Here is a 23105-nt window from a genome sequence, read left to right on the forward strand (position 1 = left end):
TCTGGCATGGGTGACTTGTTGCTATCCACCAAAACAAGCGGTTTACATGTCAGTGTTCCAGCTTTTGTGTGCTGGTATTTTAGCACATCCCCACAGTTACTTCTGCAAACCACTGGTAGGTGTTGTAAAAATTGCAAATGAAGGGGAAGAACAGCTTGTGGGAGGGAAAAAGACACAAACCAGACATGAAACTAAGATGATTCCAGGGCACCCTGCCCTGCAGCGGGCAGGGCATTGCATAGCAAATAGCAGAGATTTTCAGAGACTCTTGATCACCCTCTTCTGATGGATGTAATTTGTCCTCCGAAGTACTGAACTGTATTAACAGCAAACATTATAATCCCCTATTGCCTTTTGCAGTCTTTTATCTTCCTAAACATGTCACCACTCCTGGAGCTGAAGTGTCTAATGCTTACAACTTTCAACAAACATGATTACTTGACATTAGCTTGCAGAGGCATTCCCCTAAGCTCTTATGATGTTACACTCACAATTATTTTTTGCTCCTTCTGACTTCTTACCCCCACACTTGGCAATACGGATGAGCATCTACACTGAAACACGAATATGGTCCAATTCTCAGGTCCAAAGCCACCAAGAAACCTATTGCTTATGTTATCAAATGCAGCATTTCAGATAGTTGTTCTCAGTCCAGAGTGACTGTGGATATACATTTAATTCTGACCTATTGAGAGAGGGCTACATCCAAATCTAGTTTAAAAAAGGAAACAAATACTGATGATGCTTGTATAGGTGGTAGTAGGCACCATGTACACATTCTCCCAATGTACAACATGCACTACGTGCACTATGTGTAAACTGCTGAGTTTATAGGGCCTGAAATATTTCAGAAATTCACTTGGATTAAAGATAAGCTGCTGTGAGTGCTTAAACTCCTGTGAATTCATACCTTCTGGAGGGTGAGACAGGAGCATGGTAATGCCACACATTGATTGCACAGTTAAAATAACGGTGCCGGGATATGCAAGAGAACATTCCTTCTGCAGAATTAATCCAACTACATCATATTTTCTAGTGTCTTCTGTGTTAAAAGAGGCCCAGAAAATAATTTATCAGCTGGCAGAGTCATTCAGACCCTGCCCTGCTTACTGTTAACATTTCTACTCCCTTGTTTCATGAAGAACCACAGTTCTGCTTTGACTTCAGGTCAATCCCAGAAAAAGAAATCCCAGAATCTTTTAAAAGAAATGAAAGACAGCAAAAGCCTTCCAAAAATTGCCACATTCACATCTTTACTCCCAGATGCTTCAAACATGGGTGTCCACATTAAGATGATCACAGAGGTTGCTATTTATTCAACAGAGGCAAATATTTCCAAAACGCAACCTACTCCTCCCTAGGGGAAATGCTGTTGACCAACATCCCCAGCACAAGAGGGCTAATACTGGAAGTGGCTCAACAATCTCACTCCTCTGAAAAACACATCCTTGTTATGCGTTAGGCTTGTTCATAATCAAGGCTTGGATATTTCTCACCCGAGGCAGAAGTCTGCCTGCTTTTCAGCTGCAGAGACATCCCCTTTGGATGGGGAAAGTGGCAAAGCTTTCACAGCTTTGAATGCAGAGCAGGAGCAAGCCGTTGGCGAGTGATGATATTTTTAATCTACCAAAATAAACCAGATAGACAAGCTGAAGAACAGACCTCCCACCCCATCAGGCTATCTATCTATCTATCTGGCTGGCTAAGGCAGAGCAAGAGCCCATTCCCTTCTGCAGGCAGACTGGACACTAGTGATAGGGTCATAAATCAGCTCACTGAATAAGCAAAACATTTTGGAGTCACAGGGTTTGGAGGTACTCGTGGTGTCAAAAGTAGTTATTTATGAGGTTCAGGACAGTGGAACACACAGACAAGATGTGACATAATTGCTGGCAGAGGCTGGTGAGCAAAATTAACCAGACTTGTGCAGAAGTGACAGGCACTGAGTAGTTCATGCAGAGGTGATGGGTACAGAGCCATGGGATGTGCCACAGTAAATGCGGAGTACAAAGCCATTAGCACAGACTACAGTAGAAGACTTGAATCATTATAACAAATCAATCAGCAACAGACGCAGCATTCTAGTTCTTTTTGTAATTCACGAAGATCAGGACAGTCCTGACACAACAAAACACCAGATTGTTGTGAGCTCAGTCTCAAATCCTTGCTGTGCTTTACACCAGAGACCCAGATACTCACTGAGAAGAAGGATCTCTGACCTCAAATTGCTCTTTTAGCTTCAGGTGGGCTTTCTCTGTTTGGGCAACCTAGTCTAGTGGAAGGTGTCCCTGCCCATGGCAGGGGGTTGGAACTGGGTGATCTTAAGGTCCTTTCCAACCCAAATCATTCTATGATTTGTTAACTTTGAGTAATATTTTGAACTTGAGTCTTCCTATTTCAGAAGGATTTTTAAAGGAAGATCTCTAAGACTTTGGTTGGAAACACAGAACTGAAAGCCAGCAACTGCAGAAGTGCAGCTTCATGAAAACTCCTGGGCATGTCAGAGAGGGGGAACGTCACAAGCACTCCAGTGATGAATAGAGGTCTTGTGGAGAGTGAGGACGAATGCCCAAGGATCAGATTTTGTGTGACTTATTCCTTTGGTAAATCTATACTTGACCTGATCTTCTCTTCTGCCTCAGGGATTATGAATATAAGTGATTGCTCATGCTGCCCGCAAGTTACGTACACATACACCACATACACTCTATAGCTATTTATTTACAAAAGTGGCATTGATACAAAATGCCATAAGGAGACATTCACCAGCTGTATTTTCTAAGTGAACGAAAGCAATGGAGCCCTGACAGCAATGAACTGAAGAGTGAACTCGGGTCAGTTTGGTGAAGCAGGATGGGATGACAACACAAGGACAGGTCAGTCTGATCCTGTTGATGTCCACGACATATCCATGAATTCTTTCTTAACAGACATGCATTTTCACACAGTCAATGAATTTCAAGCAAGGATCACAGAGCGAATACAACAGATGTCCATTAGAAAAAACACAACATATCCCTACTTACTGTCCCAAGAAACAATGTGTGCAAGATAAAAACACATTTGAAATCATAGCGTACCCATGCCACAAGTCCTGCATTAGCTGCATGGGACAGTTATGGCAGATCTTCAGCAATCTGCCATCTTCCCAGGGAAACCAGTGTACGCTACAGGACACCACTGCTCCCAGAACACCTACAACCATTTTCAGACCCACTACACCACAGAGCACCGGCTGCTGTGAGAGCAATGGTGACGCTTCACACTCCCAGCTCTCTATCACCCACACACAGATCTCAGCGGGGACATGACCAAACTCACTGCCTTACAGGTTGAGCTTCCGAGATGATCCTGCTTGAAGTCAATATTGCATCTCCCAAGACCACGGTGGCTTCTTCTGTTGACTCAGACCACAGAGCTCTTCATAGCTGTTCAATAGGTCTCTTGGGCACAGGTATTAGTGATCTGTTTGAAAGAAGCCATGCCCCTTATTAGTCTGCTGTAAATGTCACTCAGTGGCAAAAGAAATGACAGATTCTTGTCCTTCTCACACCTCTCCCCTCTCCTAGAAGCTATGTCTGCACCCAGTAGCTGCCTAGACAGGATGTCTCTACAGTGTGCTGTGTGCAGTTGTAGGGGGCTCATTATACACCCATGGTCCCACAGGACCAGGGGAGGTGCCATTGAACCCAGAAACTTTGGCAAGCCCCAACCAAGGCAGTGGGCCAGCTTGGTCAGATGTGACCATCAGTCAAGGCAACACTGGATTTCCAAATGCAAGCTCAGTCAAGACTTAGTGCCTCAAAGGACAAACATTTGTATGGATCAATGGCTTCTCCAAAGCAGGGACAAGCTGTACATCCAAGTTTTGTAGGACACACCAGTAGACTGGTTCTCAGAGGCAACAAGACCTTAGTTCTCATAATTCCTTAGCAGAGAAGCCAAAACAGTGGGTTATTGCACTTTTGTATGGAGTGACCATGCCTGGGCTTGGCCTTCGTACCTAGAGTCTTTCAATCTGTGCTACTCTGAGAGGTCTGAAAGAAATCCAATTCCTCCTAGAACAGCTCCACTGCTACAGCCAAAACAGACATCTCAGTGTGCAGTCTTTCCTTCCAACAAAGCCACAGGCTGATCTCATGAGCAGCAACAAGGCCACTGATTTCCATGGACAGGTTTAGGCTAGAAGTGCAAGGGCATATCGTGCCCTAAAATCTTTTGTTTCCAGCCTCTCCTTGCAACTTGTAAACCCTCCTTCCCCTACTCAGAAAGCAGAGGTACCTCTCTTTAATTCTTGATGTTCAGAGATGGCCAGTCCAGGACTGAATGCTATCTTCTCCCAGCAGCACTACATGCAGACAACAAAGCCTGCTCTCTTTGAGCATGGAAGTCTGCTTTCATTCACTTCTGGATGAGAACATATAATCTTGATTCCCTTTGCATTGTGTCCCACATATTCATATTAAATCCTCATGTTCAATTCTGAGGTGAAGGGCTGGCTCTTGAAGTTGGCAATCAAAGTATTTCTGTCATGGTGACCATGGTTCACACGAGGTTTTCCTCTGGTTTCCCATCAAGAGACTCAAGTTCTAAAATCTGTGGTTAACAAAAGGAACATACAGCGAAAACTTGGTCCTGTAGCTGAGACTCACGTTAAATAGGACAAAGACAGAAGAACCACAAAGAGCACCATTTCTGCTTATCTTAGATAATCTTTCAGTCAAAAAGGCACTGATAGTAGCAGTGTGATCTGTCACACATCAGCTGTTCTGATCCAGATATCAAAACTTCTCCTTTGCAGCGCTGGGGATCACCATTATAATCCATTTAAAATATAAATGTGAAAATTAAATTCTGGAGTAATTTTCTTCATTCTTTCTTTCTTTTTGACAGTTATTGCTGGTGACAGCATTTATACCTTCCCCATTCCTAAGAAAACAATGCCAATAGAGGAAACTGCAATTGTTCAAGCTGATGCTTGGGCTGAGATCATTCAGTTCTGCATTACTTGTTATGTTCACAGTGATACAAAAGTAGAAGCAATTCCAAAATCAAAGCTATAAACAATTTGAAAGTTAACAAGTCAAGAAAATAAGCCAGCAAGAATTTTCCACCCGCTACTGGAAAAGCCTCTCTCTTGCGAGCAGACCCTGTTTTCTAGCTGTGTCCTCAGGGGTTTCCCACAGCACCTTTCTCCACCTTTAGGCCATCAAGATGCTTCCTTAGACATTAGTCTTACAGGTCCGGGGCAGCAGTTATGCTGCTTTGTTGATTGGGTGCTGTAGCCATAACATTAAATACCTTTAATACAACCAGTTGCTACACAAGTCTCTAAAGACACTTCATGTAAGCCATGGGAACTTAATAAATGCTCCCAGAGGAAGCATTTATCGGCTTCTACCGAAACCTGAATTCAGCTCTCATCAGCTGCAGCAAGAGCCTTCCCCTAAGCAGAGTTTTCCCAACCAAAGGACCTGCACTTTGGTTGCAGAAGGCTTACTGCTGTTCCCGCATACGCTCCCTTTCCAGTGGTTTGCTCCCCACTGACAGTGCACTGCCGATGCTATTTAGTCTCAAATCACATTTAGCTCTTGGGGTCTGCTTGAACAACTGAGGAATTCCTAATTAGAAAGACAGTTGGATCTAGCAAGTACCAGAAGAGCCACAATTCTGCCTGGTCCACTGAGGCCAGACCAGATAAGACTTTGCCTTATTTCCAGCCCTGGTTTTACAGTTTCCTTGGCTGGGAAGGAATGGAGACCTCTCCTACAGATGGATTGATAACTTAAAACCATCTGTGACAGAGCAAACTCCTCCAAGAGACTGACCTTCTTCCATTTCACAGTTTGTTTTCCACCCGCCCACCCAAAAGTCCTGTTAACCCCTGCATGCCAGTGGATAAGCTACCACATACCACTGAAAACCTGCAAAATGTCACAAGGAAGACGGGTACATTCAGCAGCGGTCACTGCTTCCACTGCAAAGGGAGCGCATTTTTCCCTGGAAGCAAGTTCATCCCGCTGATGAAGGGCAGTGAAGAAGTGTCAAGAGGCAACAGCTGCAGGACAGTTATATCAGGACTGAATTTAAAAGTACATTTTATGTGGAAACGAGACTCTTCTGTTCTTCTATTCTCCCTGTGATTCCCTTCTTTGGTATATCAGGATGAAGGTGACCTGTTCTGACCAGTGACAACTGGCACAACACTTCCTATAGACTGTTGGCGCCCACCACATGGCTTAAGGCAAGAATTGAAGAAGCCAGGACATAGTAGGTCCAAAAAGCTGACTGGATTTTCCAGTTCATGAACAGATGATCAAGGTCAATACTTGAGTCACTTGTCCAAGCTGCATCATTGCCCTGCAGCATGGTCTCCAGTCAGTCACTGCACTGAAGGTCAAGGTGATGTCAGGAAGGCTTCTGGGCAGAAAGACTCAGGGATATGTAGCAGGTGAAGATATGCAAAGCTCAGTAGTCAGGTTCAAAGTCTATTTTGACATACTAGCAATGAGAACCCCATAAACACTATACAAGAACATAAAAAGCTGCATTCAAGGATGGACAAGGGCATGGAAAACGGAATAGAGGTCCAAATTCAGTGAAGACTACCTGCAGCCCGACAGCCACCCAATACGCCATATCAAACCAGGTAGGCTGAGAGCACTAATCTTGCTGGTCATGTATAAGTTAAAGCACATTCTTTTGTTCAGATCAAGCTGCGGACCAGGCGGGTCACAGAATGGCATTTTGTTTTTACCAGGAGAATGCCCTGCACCAGGATGCAGAATGGTCACACCAAGTATGTGGGTGCCCCAAATGAGTCTTCTGGACTCATAATACTGGATTTGTTATAAATGTGATGCACTGAGTATTGGGTACTCACAGTTCCCTCTGATTTTAGTGGAAGATGGAGCTTTGAGCTCTTTAGAGATACCTGGTCTAGTAGAAGGTGTCCCTGCCCGTGGCACAGGGTTGAAACTGGATGAGCTTTAAGGTCCCTTCCAATCCAAACTATTTTACGATCCTAAGATGCCCATGCTCAGCCTAGACCCTCAAGACCAGATCATCCATATTGTACACTCCAAAAGAAATTTGAGGGACTATTTTAAGGCTCAAAGCCTTGGTTATTTTACCGACCACACTCAAGATGCTGGAGTTCTCTTTGTCACCAGCAAGCTGAGGTCTATCACTGTTCACACAGAGCCACGATTAGACTCACTGCAGTTAGCTGGACTTTCACATGCCCAGATGCAACTCAACATATGGAAAAGATTAAAATCAAGGTAATGCATTCAAGCAGCAGCAGTGTCTGCTTTCACACTGAGGATTAGTTCCCTCCTTCCCACAGTGTACAGAAGTCCTTCTATTCCCTTGTTCAGGACTGATTTAATCTGTATGCATCCATCACTGACCGGAGGGGACTTGCTAGCATGATCTGTGATTTAGGTGGAGCCTGGCTACCTATAAACCTAACATTCCTACTTTTCCCTTGCCATAGCTGTTCTCACAACTCTTTTTCCTGCATCTTCCAACACCTGGGCTGGCCAGTGCTGGAATTGATTTGCCCTTTTCCATTTAGAAAAACAAAAGATGCAATTAAACATACACATTATCAGACACATCACCCCATCAGCACTTCTCACCCCTCCTTGAGGACCTGAAGAAAACATTTTAACCCACTGTGTGCTTTAATGAACACTGAGTCAGGCGTGCCTGCACCACCTGCATTTGACCCCATATGGCCATTGTGCTTTGTCAAAAGTTGTCTTCTCCAGCTAAAACTAACCATGCATGCTCAAACCATTTCACATACACCCCCTTGGGCACGCAAAGGGTTAATAAAGCTCACTGCATGCAGTGAAAAAGACTATGTTGTGCTATTTGGATGCCAGGAGGCATTCAAGTTACAAAGCTTCTTCTCATTTCCCCCCCTCCCCAACAACAGGACACAACCAGACATAACAAATCCCTCCCTTCTGATTTATTTGTTTTCCTGAGGAGCCAGGAGCAACAGATGAGAAAAGCCCAGTCCTCATGAGGAGCTATTTTAATGTTTCATGCCCTGATGTGCCAGCAAGTTTGACACTGAAACAAATGGGAAGAAAATCTCCCTGAAACCCTCAGAGGCCACAACATGTACCACCTTCCCACTCGCTTTACCTTAACATTATTCTCAACGTTGTCGTAGTACTGCCCTGCCTGACCTGTGCCTGCACAAGTTCATGTCTGGCACCTACAGAGGACTCCCATCTCTGGGAATGCCGTCCTATTCCTTCCGAAGGTTGTCCTCTGTCAAACTCTCTCCTTTCCCAAGTGCTAAAATATCAGCATAAAGTGTCATTCAGAGCCAGAAAATGATGCCAGCATACAATGAAGAAATAACCAAAATAGAAATAATCCCAGCAGAAAGAGAGGGCATCTCTCCCTATTCACCCCTACTTGCTCCAGGAATCCCGCAGTGCCACAGAACGGTCACACTGCTCCCCTTTCCCCAGGCATGAAACCAGCAAGGACTGTGGCTCCACATCAGTCACCTTCTCTGCTTTGTGAAGGTGATCACAAGGAGCTCAAACGCACCTTCGCTCACGGTGAGCACAGCTACTCATGTGAAACACGTGCACAGCACTCACCTGCGGGTGCCACTGCAAAGGTCCTTGTCTTCCCCGGTGCTGGCAAAGCTGCAGCTCACCCGAGTCCTTCCTGCAGCCTGTGTTCAGCTGTGGGATCAGTGCTGGGTCCCTGGGATCCTTCTCAGCTGCTCCCTCTGTCTCGCCTTCTGCCTCCCCTTCTCTCACACGTACTCTCTCTCTTGCCCTCTCGCTCTGGTAGGTGAAGCCTGTCACAGGGCTGTTAGCCTGCACGACAGATGATTTCTTTATGGGGACGCAATGCACCTGCCTCCTATTTGTTATTATTTCAGTCCATACCAGTAATGGTGCTGGACGATTTTGAGATTAACATAATTCTCCAATGTGTCCCAGTTGGAGTGGGGCTTTTGCTGCAGATTGTGTTTCCTCTTCACAGCAACCCATTAAAAACTCTGACACAACCGAATGGCTCCGGATGGTTTAAAGGAAACTGCAGCTGAATTGGTTTGAAGCCAATCTCAAGACTAACCAGGGTTACTAACTCATCAGGTATGGTTAACTTCAAAGGGAGCGGCCAAGCACATTTAAAGACGAGGCTTCTCTAAACTTCCTCCTTTTTAGATAACTCTTTGAAGAGTTCGGGTTATGAATACAAGGGACAGACTGCGCACCTCACGCCACCGGCTCACAGTGCTGCAGTTGAAAAGCAGGAGCCTGCACTCCAGCTACATGGCTGAGAGCAGCCACTGCTACCCTCATAGCTTTGTACACCCCTGGGAATAAAAAGTACCCTCAGAAGCATTAGCAGGGGATTAGGAACCATTAGGTCAGGCTGGAAATGGAGATCAGATGCCCCTGCAGACTAGGTTCTGCTTATCAGTAAAGGCTTTCTGTGCTGGGGACAGTTATCCAGTCACCTGGAGCTGATGCAGATAATTCAAGAGAAACAAGACCAAGTCCCAAAATTCAAGTGCCCAAGGCAGGAGATGAAGAGGCTACAGACAGTTTCTTCAGGTTTCAGAGGGCAGTGGGCACCCATGGACCACCCAAAGCTCTCCTTGCTCCCATCCCTTCCCAGGTCTGAAAGTTGTAGACATCTTTGGTGTTTCATTGCCCACATTGCTCACCACAGGGATAGTCACACCTTGAGTGATAATGCCAGTCATACTCAGTAATTTCAAAGGCAACCCCATGAGACAGGGCAGACACAATTAATGAGAGCACATCAATGCCTCTATAAAGAAGATGGATAAAGCTCAGCAGCTTGTCCTCTTCTAGGAAGAAAACGTATTTGTGGGATAAACTGTACATGAAGCACTCCAAGCACTGAAGTGTGGGCAAACTCCACGGCCCCAACAGTGTGACCTGGCCTGCCATCATGCCATCTAGTCCAGCACCATCCAACAGAAGAGGCAAGCATCTAAACCAAACATCATTCCCAAAGGTTTTGCTTCTTATCCTTGAAAGTAATGCCCCCCACACCAGGCAACGGGCCCATTGCCCCCCTGCATAAAACTATACCTCCAATGCACCAAGCCTGGGCAAGCAAGTAACTGTAAGAAGGCATAGCAAGAGGTACCAAGGTGAACTAGCAGGAGGACAGCAGATTCGCCTGGACTTTTATGTCAGATAACCCAAACAGGGTTATCATTCCCTAAGTCTTTTATGTTGGATTAACCAGATTTTGGGGTTTGGATTCTCAGTCCCTTGGCACCGCGGTGGCCAACTGAAATCTACTGAGGATTTCCTACCTTGCTGCTCAATAGCTCAGCATCCTTTCTGTCGATGAGAGAGCTTAAGCTGGTACACAGTCTGCTGAGGTTATACCGCAACAGATTTAAGCCATAAAGTGCAGGTGACACATCCCAAAGAATCCACATTTGCACACATTTAGACATGTTTACAGTCAGCAAAACATATAAGGTCCTATTTACTGTTGTAGAAGAGCAAAAATATCTTCTGCCCCCAAAAGCAAAGTACTACAACAACCCAGGAGATGCTAAAATCAGTCTCAGAGACTTAAAAATATGTCACAGTTACCAGACTCAGAAACCCAAAGGGCAAGCTCAGATAATGTATTTTACTTTGCAATTCCCTGACACATCCCTTTCCAATAACCCACTCCAATGATTTGTAAGCCTGGGTATTCCCTTCCCTTTAACAGCCCTCACAAAGATTATTTCCTACGAGACATGTGAGAAGACTCTATTGGAAACCCCCCAAATGCTATGTCTGAGCTGACCTGAGGATGTCAGACTCCAACTCTAATTTTATCCCGAATTAGGAAGTGGTTATTGGGTGTCTCAAAATTGCGTTTGTCAGGAACAGAAATTCTTTGCCAAAATAAACCATTCCAATTTATTTAGGACATAGATTTTGTTACTCTTCCAGGGTATTATCCCAAAACACTGTCAGCTCAGCCAGCCCTGGCCCTCTCCCCTTTCATGTTTGCAACCCAGTCATTAAATTGTCTGTTAGAAGTTGTACTGAGGGCAGAGAAGCCTTCTCGCTGCTGCACTAGATGAGGATAAAACACAGAAATGAACTACTAGTGCATTAAGTCAGAGAACCCTGAACCTTTGTTGTGACAGACTAAGAATACAGTCCTCTTTGTGCTCTTCTCAAGCTTGATGCTCAAGCAGCATGGTGTCCCAAGGACGTGGACACGGACACAAGAGACAGTTGTGCCAATTGTCACATCTCAGTCAGTTTTGGCCTCCCAGCACATAATCTTGACAAGCATCCTACAGCCAGGCACCACAACACTGCTTGAGATCAAAAGCACAGGCTCCACACCACAGCAGGATGCAGCCTGGTGGCAGAGCATCAGTCTGAGGGGCCAAAGATCTATTTTGATCACATTTGCCATCTCTCAAGCATCCAGACAGAATGGTAAGTCACAGTCCCTGTGGGCACCTGAGGCTGTACAATTCACTGTTGCCTGCAAAGGCCAGACTACCTCAGTAACCACGGGAAGTCCTGCCCGTGGTGAGGCTGATGTCAGGTAGTTAGATCTGTATGACCTACTCCATAGCCAGGAGCTCAGTGCACGAACTTGGACATGAAGGGTATGGTTCCAAGACAGAAGCTCTACCAGGTAAAGTGCTAGCATCCCCTCCATTACCCACACCCAGGGAACAAATCTGAACTACCCTCTTAGTTGTCCTACAGCCTTCTGCCAAAGTGAGCACCTGCAAGGCAGACAAGACAAGTTACTGAAGCATCCAACAACATTTGGAGCCTTCCAGGGGCTTCAGCTACAAGGCAAACTAAAGGCCATTACCACCAGAGCTTCTTTATCGACTACTGCACGTTCCTTTCCCCCACCCCTAAGCAACCCACATCCACTGGATCAATAATTGCATCTTCAGAACAGCAGCAGGGGGACAAAAGAATGCTCCAAGTATCCAGTCACATTAAAAAAGATGGGCCAAACCCGAAGCAGCAGGGATTACCAATTTGGGGTTGTGATTCACCTCTTCCAGCCTCCTTTAAATGGAGTTAATACGTGCCAAAGGAGACTCAGTGTAACTCACCTGACCCAGTATCAGAGAGGAGCCTGCCCTTGCAAGCTCTGATTGCTATCTGGGTAACCTGACCTGGGAGCACAGAACCAGCCAGATGACACCATGAGAGACGGTAAGAGCCCAGCCTACCAATGCCTTCTTGGGTCCAAGCCCAAAGCAGGTCTGATATCAGCCTGTCACTCCGTCCTGGCTGACAGTGGCAGCGTTCTTGATAGTCTTGTGAGGGCTTTTACCACATCATGAAGGCAGCTGAGCTTTTTGCCTCCAAACAGCACATGGCAACCAATTCCCTCACTCATTCTCCCATGTGATAGTGACCCAATGTGGGACAGACACAGACCTTTACTACTCACTGCCAGTCACAAGGCCAGGGCAGGAACCTTAGCATGGAAATGCCTGCAGGAGTGCGATGGGAGTGGGAAGAGCTGGACTGTTCCCTGATGGAAAGGGCAGTCCCAGGGACCTTACTAATCAGACACACTCAACCAGAACCTGATGTGGGTAAGCCAAGAGGTGATGGCAACAGGTCCCATCAGCAGCCCTGTGATCGTCAAAGGCAAGGTAAAAGTCAGGTCCAAGATGAACCTGGGAAATTCAAAGAGCAGCTCAGGAACAGCCTGAAAACAACCACAACTATAGCAAAGTGCAGGAAGAGGAGAAATGCCCAGGCCTGAGTTTAAGTGGAGCTTCTGGGCCATGAGCAGAGGGTGTGGGAAGGGGTCCCATGTGAGATTACTCAGGGCAATTAGGGCCTATTAGTGTCCTCACAGCTCTGTCCCTGGATTACAGGAGAACTTCCTTCCTGTGACACCCCCGCTCACCCAAACCTTGCACCCAACAGGGGCTCTCAGCACCATGCTTCCAATTCAGCTCTTCCTTCCACCCTGCCTCCCCTACATCCTCCTGCGTCTACAAGTGGAAGTGTGAAGTTTGAAGTGTTCAAACCTGAGTAATAAGTATGAGCACTTGGAGCCTTCCCTGACATTGCTGGGATCAGCTGGATGCACATGTCCTGGTGCCCACGTGCTGGAAAGACCACTGGGATATGAGCATCTTGGTCCTTGTGGGTACATGGATATGTGAGATGGAGGGAATGAAAACATTTTGCTTTAAAATAAAATCAAACCACCTTCCCCTCCTTTAATGTCTCACACTGAGTTCTGCCACCTCGATGCAGCATTACTCCCTACAACACAGCTAAGTTTGCAACTGCCTGGGAAAGGCAGAGCCTCTGAGTAGGAGCTGGATGGTGACGCTTTATCCTGCAGCCCAGTTTACAACCTGGTCTCTGACAGTCTCCAGGAGCTACTTTTTCTGTATTGCCTTTTGCGACAGACATGTACTTTCCAGAACCAAGCATGTTCTGCTGCTTGTGGTCAGGCAGACAGGCAGGCTCCTGCCTGACCCAAGGGCAGAGGGACACAGGGAGGTCCCTTTTCAACGCAGATGGATGGAGACATGCCTTGTTGAGATGGGCAGGGTAATGTCAGGGCTGCTGATACATCATAGCCAGACTAGAAGGGAGGAAAGGGTGTCAGAGACAGATCCTGTGTCAGGACGGGTGATGGATGATGGAGGAACCGTCTTCTGGGAAGGCGGCTGGGGCAGACAATGCCAGTGCCAGGAGCTGAGCAGGAGGAAACAAGACCCACGCGAAGGCCCCGATTAACCCTGCATTTGGACAGAACTGAAGGCAAACTGAATGGCAAGCAAATTGCTCCCACTTTGGGCCTTTACAAAGTCCAGCATGTCCTTGTCAATCTCTTTGACTGGCAGATTGAGGGTCCCAGATGGTTCAGAGCAGTCTGTGACCATGATAGTGAATGGGTCATCCTCTCAGCCATTCATATGCTTTTCAGGTGTATCTCATTTTACACTCACCACTTACTCCTCTCTTTTCACCAGCGAGTGTGTCTACTTTAAAGGGGTTGTAACCACAGCAAAGGTATCATTCCTCCCACAGTGACCATACAGGGGCAGAGCTGTCTATGCAGCCCATGGTGGAGAAGGGGAGAAACCTCACACGTTTATCATCTGAGATGGCTGGCCTGTATTCCTCAGTGCCACCACGATTTTTAGATCCCTTCTGGTTCCTCAGGGCCAGATGTGTCATGCTGACAGTTTCCCAATCCCTGCTGGGAGGAGGAATGCACTAGTGAGATGCTCCTCTTGGCCATTCCTTTCCATTCCTTTCATGGCAATATTAAGCAACTTGGGTCCCACTCCAAACTGGCAGCAGCAGAGTGGGAAGCTGCTGATGCAGGAGGGTCAGTCCAGGCACAGAGAACAAGACTCCAGCAGCCCAGGAAGATACGAAATAAAACTCAAAAGAGCTCTAAAAAGCAGGGAGCAATGAACTAAGCCATTAACTGTTGCTGTTCCCCTTCTACAAGAATATGAAGACAACATTTCTGGGCTTAGCATTGATGAAGACATGCCTGTCTTTCCAAGTACAATTGTGATTCTCTGTCCCATACATCTAAATCTTCAGCTTTTTCTTCCTGGTGTAGTATTTTCCTATCTATCCACCATCTTCCAAGTGGCCATCTCATATTCCAAGTACCTTTCTTTTCCCTGTCCTCTCTCCTTATCCTGTTGAGCAATTTGTATCTTCTTCATAGCTTATGAACTTACATCTCATTGATAAGAACATTGAGATCTGCAGTTTGTCTTCTCTGGCAGGGTTTTGGCCTCCTTCCTGACTCTCTAGGTATGCCTGCAAAAATAGAATATGGGCATTGCTGCCTTATGACCATATCCTTGAGAAATAAACTTCCCCAAACAACAAGCCACAGCCGTCTGAGGCAGAAGCCAAGATACACTGGCCTTGCCACATGCCACAAAGGTCAATAGACCCAAATTGCTGGATCAGACAGGAGGACAGAATGCCAGAAGCAAAGGACATATAAATCTACTGACTGACTGTCAGCTTAACTATGTCAGCTGATTTCTGAGCTCAACCAGAGAGCGAAAGGAGAAAGATGGTCCCAGTTTATCTTCACAAGTCTCAATGAATTGAGGCGTTAACAAACACATGCAGTTATAGCAGTTCCTGAAATGTTTCACCCAGGAAAGCTGGGATCAACCTGATTGAGTCTTGAAGTGAAATCTACTCTCAAAAGTGGTCGTTCTTTGAGTATGAGGCTTAGAGTATAGAAAGGCTGGCAAACAAAAGAGGACCAAGTGAAGGATAAAGGCATCAGTGGGCAAAGGAATGGAGAAGGAGGAAAATTCAAATTGAAGTTATTGAAATTCATCAAAATAGTAATTCTAGCAGGTAGGACAAATGGAATTAACTGACCATAAAGAGGAATATCAGGAGGTTTTTAACCATCAGATCTGGCTAACACAGCCACCTAGTTGGAATAAGCAGGCGGAGTGTCTGACAGAGTTAACAGAGATTGATTTCTTTTATAATGGGAACTCCAGGACACAGCTTTCTGCCACTCAATTCAGAGTTCTTTTCTAAGGTCAGGAACTAATTCTGAGAGGACAAACAGCCAGGAGACACTGAACTCAGAAACTCTTGGCTGCAGTAAATGCCAGTTGGGAGTGACTTGCTGTATAGTTATTTTAGCAATTTGCAGTCCCTACCCTTGGGCATTCTCTTTCAGTAGCCAAACTACAGGGAACTTTGTGCACAGCAGAGCGCCCATGTATCAGGCCAGCAGCAGGGCAATGAAGAAAGCTGTAAGTAAGACAGCGCATTCATTTGAACCAACAAGGTTTACGCAAGGTTTACGCAAGTTTTAAGAGCTACCAACATCCCTGCCAGTGAAGCCTACAGAAGAGGAGGTCCCAATTCTCCCTGCTAGCAAAACCTCTACATCCCTTAGGTAGAAATCACAGATTTCATCCGGACAGAAATATCACTTCTGTGTGTGTCCTCTCATCTGCCAGTCACAGCAATGATTCTTCCATCACCTGGTGTGTACCAGTGTGTGTGTATTTGTATTCGGGTTTGCATGTACACAGCACTTTACTGGCGCATGCTGAGTGCTTCAGGGCCTAAAGAATCACAACACTTGCCTCAGGGTTCATGACTCTGCTGACGTGTGACCAAGAATGTGAATAGCTGTGACCCAAAGAGTATCCCCTCCACCTCCATCGGCATCCAGCTGACAATTGAGCTGACAGCAGAGCTAATGCTCCAGCACGCTGTGTGGAGAGGGCTGAGTCCCCTGCTGCAGGCTGTAAATTACACAGGGCCAGTTTTAACACCTCTTGATGCATAAAAGCTCTCAGTGGCAGTGGCTGTGCCATCTGCCTGTCCAAACACGTGTCAGTGATAAGGAAATCACCCCCCTGGTGAGAAGCATTTTAGAAGCTCTGAGGAGAGGTCGCGGTTGCAGCGAGGACAGTGTGAACGTGGCTGTAGGCACCTTCTGACACCCCTGGGCACTTGGCTTCAAGGACAGGAGCTCTCTCTGCAGACAGATTTCCCTGGCAGAGGCCTGTGCCAAACACATCTGCTACAACAGAGTGTGCCCTGTGCCTTTCCGTTAGGGATGTTTTGCTGGACCATGAATCCCCACACTGTTTCCTGGGGAGGTGGGAACCCCAGAGCTATTGCATGATCTGTTTAACATGGGAAATGAGCATTCCTGAGGCAACGACTAGGAAAATCTTTCTCCAGACTTTAGGGAAAATCACACAAGACCTGACACGACCATTCTACAGTCCACGTTACCCGCGAGCTCTCAGCACACACGTTCCTAAGGAAATGATCCAGCAGAGCATCTACTCCAGCCAGTGCCAGAATCCACCTCCCCGTCAGGCTGACCACTGTTCTCTGTGCACTGCAGGAAGGTGAACTGGCTCGTGGTCAGGGCTGCTGGGTAGCACATGATCCTCAGCACGAGCACTGGTAGTCCTGGGAAGATGTCATTCCTGCTGCAGGCTTTTTGTCTCCACTGACACGGCTGTAGCATATTTTCCAGGTCACCCACTGCAACAGTGTAAGTCTGGGGAACTCCATGTTAAACCTATTTACCTGGCACCGTAGGGGAAGAAGTAGACCTGGGAAGTTGTGATCCCATCACAGCCTTCCAACACACGGCATCAAAAGAGGCCTCTGTTCCCCTGCCCTCTGGTCTGTGTGGTGAATAGCTCCCTGGAACCATCAATTACGACACACAATTAGCTCCACTAAGGGAGAGTCACAGCACGGACCTGGCAAACTGCCGTTCCTCCCACTGCTCCCTCATTAGGCTGCTCCTCTCTTGCTGGATCTTCAATTAGCTTGTCAGCAGCCGCTTGGCCTGGATCGAATCCCCTGCATTCTCCCAAAGGAAACCATAGAAGACAGATGGGACAGCAAAAGCAGTGAGAGAGTAGGGTGAGAAGACACGCAAAGGAATCACTGTGTGCCTGTGACCTCAGAGGCAGGTTCGTCAGGAGGAAGATTTCAGCTGGCTTGGACAAACTGGGGGTGTTCAAAACGTAGGTTGGCTGAGACCCAGCTATTTCATTCCAGCAAACCCACCACAGGGCCAGCAGAAGGGAGAGACAAAACCCAGCAAAACCAGTAGCCTTGAGGAATAAACCCATTTATTGTGCCATTAAAGTGAAGAGCCCAGCCATGGCCAACCTCCTGGTTTGGCTGGGAGCAGCTGCACAGGAAAGCTTTGTCTCCCCTTCCTTTCACAAGCCAACACTTGGCCTCAAACCACCTTTTCCCTGTATTCTGCAGCCGTTCCCCTTGTCTGCCTCCCTCTGAGCCCAGCACATGCTCCACGGCGCTGCTGCAGAGCATCGAGCCAGGGCATGGAAGGAGGGGAGGGCAGAAGTGCTGGATGGGGAGAGCAGCCCATAAAACACACACCTGTTGTCAAGCAGAAGCCAAGGCTTATGTCAGCCTGCTGCAAATATTTCCCCTTCCACCTTGGTGACCTTTCCAATCCCACTTCACGAGGGAGACTGCTCCCATTAAGTGCTACTTGATCCTCTGTTAATGCAGCAGTTATGAAAGGACCACAGCACTTGTTGATAGGATAAACACCTCTGCAGCGGGAGAAGTGGCAGAGAAGGGGCACACACCTACTCTGCCCTCTGCTTCCTCGGGTCCCTCTGTCTGCCCATCACCACCATTACAGCCCCACATTTGGACAAGGAGCAAGGCTCTGGCTGAAGCACTAACCACTGCTCTCTATCTGCTGGCTCAGCAGGCTCAGCTGAGCTGCCAGAGCCTGAACTGCTGCAGAGAAGAGAGTTTGATTTTCTGATCAGTGAATGTTCATGAAGTCACAGAATCATAGACTGGTTTGTGTTGGAAGGGACCTTAAAGCTCATCCAGCTCCAACCCCCTGCCACGGGCAGGGACACCTTCCACTAGAGCAGGTTGCTCCAAGCCCCTGTGTCCAACCTGGCCTTGAACACTGCCAGGGATGGGGCAGCCACAGCTTCTCTGGGCACCCTGCGCCAGCACCTCAGCACCCTCACAGGGAAGAGCTTCTGCCTAAGATCTAAATATCTGCAGGACGGTTGAAGTCCCCCATGAGAACAAGGGTCCGTGAGCGTGAGGCTGCTCCTATCTGTCTACAGAGACCTTCACCACAGAGTCCTCCTGATGGGGTGGCCTGTAGCAGACCCCCACAGTAATGTCCCCCATTGCAGTTCTCCCTTTGACCCTGACCCACAAGCTCTCTGTTGGCTCATCACCCATCCCCAGGCAGAATTTCATACTCTCCAGACTATCATTGGTGTAAATAGCTACACCCTCTCCCCATGTGCCTGGCCCGTCTTTCCTAAAGAGCCTGTAACCTTCCATTCCAACTCCAGTCATAACAGCCATCACACCATGTTTCTGTGATGTCAATGATCTCATATCCCTGTAGCCGTGTGCACATATTTAATTCCTCTTGTTTATTCCCCATACTACGGGCATTTGTATAGAAGCATCTGAGCCGAGCTCCAAATGAAGCCAACTTCTTGGCTGGAGCGGCTGAAGTAGCTCCGCATCGCTCCAAGCATTCCTTACAGGTGCTGGCATCTGACTGGGAGTGTTGGGAAGGATTGGTGCCCCCTACCCCCAACACATCTGGTTGAAACTGCCTTGACCAGCCTGGCAAGTCTCCAACCAAAGCAGCTCTTCCCCTTCTTCATCAGACCGGCGCCATCAACCTCCAGTAGACCTGGCTTCCCAAAGCGAGTCCCATGGTCTGAGTAACCAAACCCCTGACTATGGCACCACCCTTCTAACCATTTATTAACCATTTACAGATCCATCCGGCCTTTTCAAGGTCCTCCTTTTTGACCTGGAGGATTGATGAAAAAACTACCTGAGCCCCAGAGCCCCTGACTGCCTTTCCCAGGGCTCTGTAGTCCTTAATGCCTCCCGGACTGCTGCTGGCTATATCACTGGCACCCACATGGACCACTAAAAGTGGGTAATAGTCAGTAGGACTTCCTAGACCTGGCAGCCTCTCAGCAACATCCCTGATCCAAGCCCCCGGTAGGCAACACACCCCCCTTGAGAGCGGGTCAGGCTGACAGACGGGTGCCTCTGTGCCTTCCAAAGTAGCATCACCTCCTACTATCACCCGCCGCTTTGTCCTCAATAAACCCACCAGTGCCCTGGGAATGATGATTCGGAACACATGTGCAGAGCTCCTAACACTGTGCACTGACAAGAAGTTTCATCAACTTAGATAAATACCCCTGCCTTCTCGGTGACAGTCCCTCGTGCTCCACATGCCTCACCTCCCCTACCTGCCAACATTTGAAATCTATAAATAGGGCCAAATGGGAGAGGAACAGGGGATGCACATGGCCACCCACTAGATATCTGTCAGGCTCTCAGTGGTTTGCAGGTCCCAGCAGTGCAGATCACCCATGTTTCCGTAAAAAGGGCAAGTACTTCCCTCCATAGATGTTCTTTACTCCTACAGCCAGAGGCTGAATCTTTCTCTGCACTACAGACCCCTGTGTCACTGAGGCCAAAAGAGCAATGGAGGGCAACATGATTTTTGGCTCACTCCTACATGGGACCATTTGTACACAGAGCCAGAAGCCCAGCACAATCCAGTGCAGGTCTCAGTGACGTGGAAGCATCAGTGGTGGTGGGTTGCATTCACACAGGCTACTCCTGTCAAAAAATGCGACTTGGAGCCTACTCTTGGAAACATCCCGACCAAGCAGAAAGTCACCACAGCGGGAATGCAGAGCAGCTTCTGTGTCTTCCCTTCCAAGCAGAAGGCTCTTTGACATGTACAGGACAATCTGCTTTCCAATCAGTGCCTACTTGCTGGTAAAAGCTGTTAATGCTTTGTATGGTCTTCTGTCAGCAACATTATCCCCTCCTGTCCTATCCCCTCCTGCTGAGACTGGGACGAGGGATTGTCCTCTTCGGTGCCCGCAGTGGGACATGGAGAGGGGGAAGGTGAAATACAATATGAGAGATAATATCGATGGCAGCAAGCAAGGCTAACCAAAAAGCTACGAGGGAAGCAGGATTCCGAGAAGAGAGGAATGCTGGGGGAGGAAAAGCATGGAGTTCTCTTGACAGTGGTCCAGGATCATTTTGAAAGGGCCCAAGAAATGATTTTTTAAGTCTATTTTTACTACCAGCCCCATGTGGGCTGAGGGCCCTGCCTGCCACACCACTATCCTCTTACTTCCAAGATTAGCAACTGAAAGATTCATTTGGATTCATTTAGGATGGGATATTTTCTAGCAGAAGCGTCGCTGCCTGCTGGGGAGCAGCTCTGAGCTGCAAAGAGCACGTACAGGGAAACCCCACACCATGGGCAACCCCTCCAGACAGGAGTCCCCCAGCTAGGAATACAACAGTTTGGGTTAATTTCAGCACAGCCGGGGTGGTGACATCAAGTGACTGTCATCTGTCACTGTAACTGATCATAAATACACGTACTCGGCAGCAGCTGCCAACAAAAGCTGTGGAGACAACAGAGGATCAAGGCTACACTCCTGCTCTCCGGGGGAAGTTCATCAAGAGCTATTAAATACTCAAATGAGCCCATGGTCTTTGGTTCAGGAAGTTCCTAAGACAGACAGACGGAGCTGGGAGGGAGTGAATCCATGTACACTAGCATGGCTCTTGTACCCTGCCCCACGCACTGCTGCCACATGATGGGAGAAGCAGGCTGCTTGTCCCGCTGCTCTGACGTGGTGCCACACAGGACTACCCATGTGCTTGTATTAACGTGAGCAGTGTAACATGGGGAGCTTCCCACCTGCACGTCAGTGCTGGTTGTCCTGGCTTATGTTTTAATTCTTCCATGTAACATCAAAACGAAAGGCTTATGATCACTCCCTGTCCCATTCCAACAGCTGCAAAACCCACGGATGGACCCTCTCAGCTCTCCCTAGTGCTGGTCCCCACAGGAGATGACAAGTGACTGGAGTTGAAGCCCGCATTGCCCTGCTCCTTAAGGTCCCACGTGAAGTATTTTCCCCACTGTGCTCGTTTTGGCTGGGATAGAGTAAATCTTCCTCACAGTAGCTGGTTTGGATTTGTGCTGGAAATCATGTTGATAACATGGTTTAGTTATTGCTGAGCAGTTCTTACACAGAGTCAAGACCTTCTCTGCTTCTCACCCCACCAGCCCCAGGCTGGGTGCACAAGAAGTTGGGAGGGGACAGTCAGGACAGCTGCCCCAATTCCATACCGCGGGACACGGTGCTCAGCATATAATGCTGAGGACTGTCACCAGAGGCTGCAACTTGTGATTGATAATGCTCGATCATTAACATGTGCTCAGAGAACTCTCTGAGGCTTCTACACGTCTTTTTAAGACTGTAGGTCTTTCATGTTGAGATCTTAACGCACCCTCACAAGCAGCTCTTGTGACCCTCACAAGTTCCTCAGCTGCCCTCACAGAAACCCTATGGCACTGCTGAGAACTTCTGAGGAAACTGAGGCACGTCACCAGAAGCCACTTCCTTGGACTTGTAAGGAAGCCAGCAGCAAATCAGAAAATAAGTGCTATTCCTTGGTCTAACCAAGCATCCCGCACAGGCAGAGAGCTCAGGGAGGCTGCCCCAATGCCCAACACCCAATGCCCCTGCACCCTCTCTCTGTCACTTCACAATTCTGAAAGCGTTTCATTTCATGTTTAACACAAAGACCAGATCATTTTGATGCAGGTGAAGAAGGAGGTGTCTTCTCCCTGAATGACAGGATGCCTCTCACAATGCTAGGATGCATCTCTAGGGTATTTACAAGTCATCTCAAGGATATTTACAAGTTGTTTGGTTACAATGGAAAACCAATCATCCTTTACATATCTAGCAGCTGATGTGCCCCCACCGTGGGGCAGGAAGAAGGTTTCCAGTGTGATCACTCACACCCGTTTCCAGATTGACCAAGGACAAGCTGTTCTGGGTGTCCCCAGTCACTGTCATGCTAACAAAAATGCCCCCTGTCCTTCAGAAGCTGACACCACAAATACCACTCAGGACTCATTGCATCTGTTCAGGGCACTAACAGCAATGCCTGATGCATTTCCTCTCCTTCACATATTTGTGTTTCTTTGTTTCCCACACTGATTCCCTCGCCCTCCGTGCCAAATGAACTGTGTTTGGCCTCTCTTCCCAGGACACTGTGTATGGAAAACTCTGAGGCACCTCCCTCACCTATCTGCTGCCAACAAAGTGAGAGGTAGAAATCAGGAGGGAACAGCCCCACAAAGTCACTGTTAACCCTGCAATGTCCCAGGTACGACGAAGCCTCCTGCAAGATCACTGTGCGTGGCACAGATCTCTGCAGGCCAGTTTCAGAGGCTAACTCAACCCAAAGCACTCAGAATCCAGGGTAAGATCTCTAAGGGTTCAGCACTGGAGCTCCATTTCTGCAGGGACCTGCATTCAGCACACTGACCACAGGCTGGATCTGTGTAGTGGTGCACTTAGGAATGAGGACAAGGCTGAGCAACAGGTAGGGAGAAATGAAGCAGCAAATCCTGTTGCCTCCAGCCAAACTCTCTCTTTTTACACTGCTGCTGGGTTTTAAACACAGCGAGAGGAGATA

This window comes from Strigops habroptila, chromosome 18 (assembly GCF_004027225.2).
Source record: "Strigops habroptila isolate Jane chromosome 18, bStrHab1.2.pri, whole genome shotgun sequence".
Classification (NCBI taxonomy): Eukaryota; Metazoa; Chordata; class Aves; order Psittaciformes; family Psittacidae; genus Strigops; species Strigops habroptila.